Source organism: Microtus pennsylvanicus, chromosome 9 (assembly GCF_037038515.1).
Source record: "Microtus pennsylvanicus isolate mMicPen1 chromosome 9, mMicPen1.hap1, whole genome shotgun sequence".
Lineage (NCBI taxonomy): Eukaryota > Metazoa > Chordata > Mammalia > Rodentia > Cricetidae > Microtus > Microtus pennsylvanicus.
Genome location: NC_134587.1, coordinates 8,768,978 through 8,774,006, shown reverse-complemented (window position 1 = coordinate 8,774,006; position 5,029 = coordinate 8,768,978). Strand labels below are relative to the sequence as shown.

Sequence of the window (5,029 nt, the reverse complement as noted above, 5' to 3'; positions counted from 1 at the left end):
ATAACATTCCACCTCCATGTATGCCCGCACGCCAGAGGAGGGCGCCAGATCTCAGTACAGATGGTTGTGAGCCACCATGTGATTGCTGGGAATTGAACTCAGGACCTCTGGAAGAGCAGCCAGTGCTCTTAACCTCTGAGCCATCTCTCCAGCCCAGTTATTTGTTTTTATTTTACATATATTGGTGTTTTATTTACATGTGTATGAGGGTGTTGGAGCCCCTGGAACTGGAGTTACAGACAGTTGTGAGCTGCCATGTGGGTGCTGGGAATTGAACCTAGGTCCTCTGGAAGAGTAGTCAGTGCTCTTAACTGCTGAGCCATCTCTCCAGTCCTCTCATGATTACCTGAAGAGATGAATTAGATTTCAGTAGAGAAAGGAAAACTACTGAAGGTCTCAGAGAAGTTAACAGTAAAAAGGGAATTATTTTATTTTCCTTTCTGGGAAAAAGAGAGAGAGAAAACGAGAAGACAGTTGCCTATGATATCTTACTATATGGTTCATGTCTACATTTCCATAAGGCGAGCGAGATTCTAGAAACTAGGTCATATCAGTGTCTTTCTTCAGTGAGAGGGATGAACACCACTCCTCAGATGCTCCTTGCTTCTACAGAGAAACTAACCATCACCTCTGCCCCCTAGGCATCACTGTTAAGCTCAGGGTAGACAATCTCTATGCCTTCAGAAGTGTCAGGTAATAATTATACCTCGTTTAAAACAACTTCCTCCTCTTGCTAACCCTTGTTATCTGTCTGCCACATGGCATTCTGTCTTGAATGGCTTTCATGTGAAAATAACACTACATTTTTTGCTACTTGGACAGTTTTACATCACTATTAATTAATATCATCAGACAGGACTTTACTTCGCTGCTTTCCAAGCACTGCACATATAAATAATACCAAGAGGGGCAGGAGAGATGGCTCAGAGGTTAAGATCACTGACTGCTCTTCCAGAGGTCCTGAGTTCAATTCCCAGCAACCACATGGTGGCTCACAACCACCTATAATGAGATCTGGTGCCTTCTTCTGGCCTACAGGCAAGATACTGTATAAATAAATAAATCTTAATAGATAAATAAATAAATAATACCAAGACTAAGGGGCATGGTTTGAAGTAGTTTCTCCATGTTTTTGCTGCCCAGGAGAGTCACGTGCCCCTCCCACTCCCTAGTTCTTTCCTCGCGTATTTTCAGATTCAAATAAGACTAGTTTAAAGGCATTTTCAGATAATCAGGAATCAGTATATGCATAAAGGCAAAGTACACAGTGCTTTGAATTGCTCATGAGTTGCTAATAAACAGCTTATAGCCTACACAACACACTCACAACCCCAGACTGTAACAACTTCCCAAGAAGCCAGAGCCATGCTCTGGGCCACAGACTTGAACATAAGGTGTCTGTGTTCTTTCTATTTCCACTTATAAATTCTATACCTAGGGCTATCATCCAGCCTGAGAACTTCAACTCCAAAAAATTCAATTGTTTTTATTTTTAATTTTATTTATTTTCAACCAGTACATAAAAACCACACAAGCTATATACATCTATGGAGTATCATATGATGATCTAATACTTGTCTATGGTGTGTAATTTGTAAATCCAAGGGAACATATCTGTCTTCTCAAATAAGCATTTTGTTGTTGTTGTTATTTTGAGACAGGGTTTCTCTGTAGCTTTGGAGCCTGGAACTAGCTCTTGTAGACCAGGCTGTTGAACTCACAGAGATCTGCCTGCCTCTGCCTTCTGAGTTTTTTTAAAATAACTTATTTATTTTTATTTCATGTGCATTAGTGTTTTGCCTACACATATGTCTGTGTGAGGGTGTCGGATCCCCTGAAACTCGAGTTACAGGCAGTTGTGAGCTGCCAAATGGGTGCTAGGAATTGAACCTGGGTCCTCTGGAAGGGCAGTCAGTGTTCTTAACCTCTGAGCCATCTCTACAGCCCCCAAACAATCATTTCTTGTGGTAAAAACACTCAAAATCCTTTCCTCTAGTTTTTTATAAGTTGTATTTATCACAGTCCACTGTCTCAACAGTGGTATATACTAGAGAGAGCTCTAGTTTAGAGCCAGTCGGACCGAACTTAATCCCACTGCTGAGTTTATGAACAGTTCCTTGGGAAGGTTTCACTTCTCTCAATCTGTTTCCTTATTGGTATAATGTGGAAATAATAGTGCTTACGTTGTACAAGTTTCATGTGGATTGAGTGAAGATAACTCAGGCACCCACTAAACCCTCAGTAAAAACGTAAGAGTGTGAACACTCAGACACACTCTGTCACTGCTCTGTCAGAAGCAAGCGAGACTCTCAGAAGACGCGGCATCTTGCAAGTTCGTGCCATTGGTGTCTCTAATATTTTTATTAAGATCGCTAATAAATTAAGACATAAAATTAAATGAGAATTATAAAATTTGCCATAGTTCAGGCTGCCTGGCAACCAATTCAGACAACTGATGAGCTGTCATCGGTTTCCAAATCTCAATCTCAACTTCTAATATGAAAATCAGACTCTTAAGGCCTTTTGTTCTCAGGGGCTGTGGCTCGGTGGTAGAGTGGTCGTCTGTCAGATACAAGGCCTGAGGTTCAAATCCAAGTTAAAAAAAAATAAAGGCAAAACCATTTGTTCTCAGAATTCCAGTGAAAGACCAGATTATTGGTTCTACATTTTGTCCTAAGGTATTTTAAGTTAAAGTCAGCAAAATATGTATGTCTTGTGTCTTTCTATGACTAAAATATATATGAATATATGTGGGTTTATTAGGACAGCTGAAAAAAAAACCGCCCCTGCAGCCACAGGTTCCTTCCAAAGGACCACAAAGAAACTGGCCTCTTACTATGTTTTTTAAAACACAGTATAATATTTTTTTCTTAAGTTACTTCCTTTTCCAAACATTAAGGGGCTTGTTTGGGATTCTCTAATCTTGGTCATAATATTCTTTTAAGATCAATACCTCTTACATTAATCTCTTTTAGGTACAAATAGTAGCTGAAGGTCAAACAGTGCTGTCAGAATAAAGCAATGACACTTGACTAAGCTCCAATTCAGGACCTGCCAGATGCCTTCCTAAATAAACCATCCTGACTTAGTCAAATTAATACAATGCTACTTCCTCCACTCAAGTCTTAAATGCTAATTATTTGCCTTTACTGTTTGAAACTGTAATACATATATGTATTTTTAAAAATTAAGAAGTTCAAAAGGATATCCCCCCTCATGTAATTTCACCTTGATTTATCTGACACCAAGCCAGATAGAGAAACAGGAAGAAACAAACATATATATGCATATTAGACAGAAATTTTACTTGAGTTAATACATGTAGCATTATTAAGTATTCTGTTTAATGTTATGATATTAGGTATTAATACAGCATATCAAATAAGAAGTAAAATAAATAGGGTAAAATGTACTGCAAGTATGTCACCTTGACTGACTCGGAACTCACTGTGTTGACTAGGCTGGCCTCAAACTCAAAAACCTTTGCCGGTCTCTGCCTCCATAGTACTGGGTTACAGATGTGCACCACCATACCCAGATAATGAAATCTTTCATTTGCATTTTTTTTTTTTGTTGAAAACTAGCTAGTGAAAAAGTGGTCAAGCCAGACCACCAAGAGACCCGAGGCTCGCTTCAGTAGCACACATACTTACACTGGGACGATACAGAGAAGATCAACGTGGCCTCTGCTCAAAGGTCACATGCAAGTTTGTCAATCGTTTCATATTTAAAAAAACAAAAAGTCAGATCTGAATAATTTCACTGGAGTTCCTATAAATCTATGAAATCCGAAGCAGAATTGAGGCAAACACTATAAGCATCTATCTAATGAGAACCAAATGACCAGAATTATTCTTATTTTTGAGATCCTATTATAATTACATCATTCTCCCTTCCCTTTCCTCCCTTCAAGTCCTCCCACAGACCCCTCCCTGCTCTTCTCCAAATTCACTGTGTCGTTTTTGATTAATTACTAACTTCATGGATATGTATATACATATATATTCCTAAATACAGCCTGCTCGGTCTGTATAATGTTACTTGCGTGTGTGTTTTCATGTCTGGGCATTGACACTGCACAACCAGCTGGCGGGCTCTTCCTGGGGGGAGGACCCACCTCCTGCTCCCGGCTCCTCAGTTACCTACAGGGTTGAAACTGCATGGGGTTTACCCGCAATGCAGTGTGACAATAACCAGAATTCTTTACGCTCACAAACAATGGTAATTTATGCTCCTAGAGAGAGGGCCCCTCAGATTATAGGCCTCTGGAGGCTCAAGCCTCTAATCCCAGCACTTGGGAGGCTGAAGCAAGAGGAGGGTTGCTGAGAATTAAAAGTCAGCCTTGAGTGACAGAGGACAGAGTGAGAACCTGTCTCCAAAGAAAGGAAGGAAGGGAGTGAGCGAGGGAGGGAAGAAAGGAAGGAGGGACGGAGGGAGGGAGGGAATAATAACAGTTATCGTTATTGTTATTTATTAGCAAAAGGGAAGGAAGAGCAGAGGGAGAGAGAGAACTCTGAATCCTAGAGGACAGTTATGTTTGATTCATCCTTAATATTAAAGTCATCTTGTTATATTCTATTATCTTGATGTGTATGACCCAAAACTGAAAGTTCCATATGTGTGGGCATTTTTTGCCACTCCAAATGTTAAACTAATAATATCATTGTTTAATGTTCTCAGTGCAACTTCACTCATTTCTTCAAAGCTCGTTCCCTCTGTTTTTACATCCACTTCAACAAATGACAGACACATTGTACATGGCTTGAATGCCCACATTAAAGCCTTTTTTCCTATGAATCTAACTTGAAAAACAAATTATTATCCAGAATAATGGAGGATCCCACTGATAACTTTAAGAGCATATGTGTATGCTTTGTTTGGATTTTTAAAAAGTATTTCAAATCTATTGGTGTAGGTCAATTTGTGTATTTTAAAAAGTATTTCAAATCTATTGGTGTAGAAAATTTGCCTAGTGTGTGCAAGGTCCTGGTGCGATTCCTAGAATGGCAAAACTTAGAGTAGAAACAAA

General features: G+C 39.4%; 1 non-coding gene across 1 annotated transcript; it reads left to right on the top strand.

The window, feature by feature from the left end:
* The first annotated feature begins 3,628 nt into the window (after positions 1–3,628).
* LOC142858100 (U6 spliceosomal RNA) lies at positions 3,629–3,731 on the top strand. Its single transcript, XR_012911979.1, has one exon. It is a non-coding gene; the product is annotated as a U6 spliceosomal RNA (small nuclear RNA).
* Positions 3,732–5,029: the final 1,298 nt, after the last annotated feature.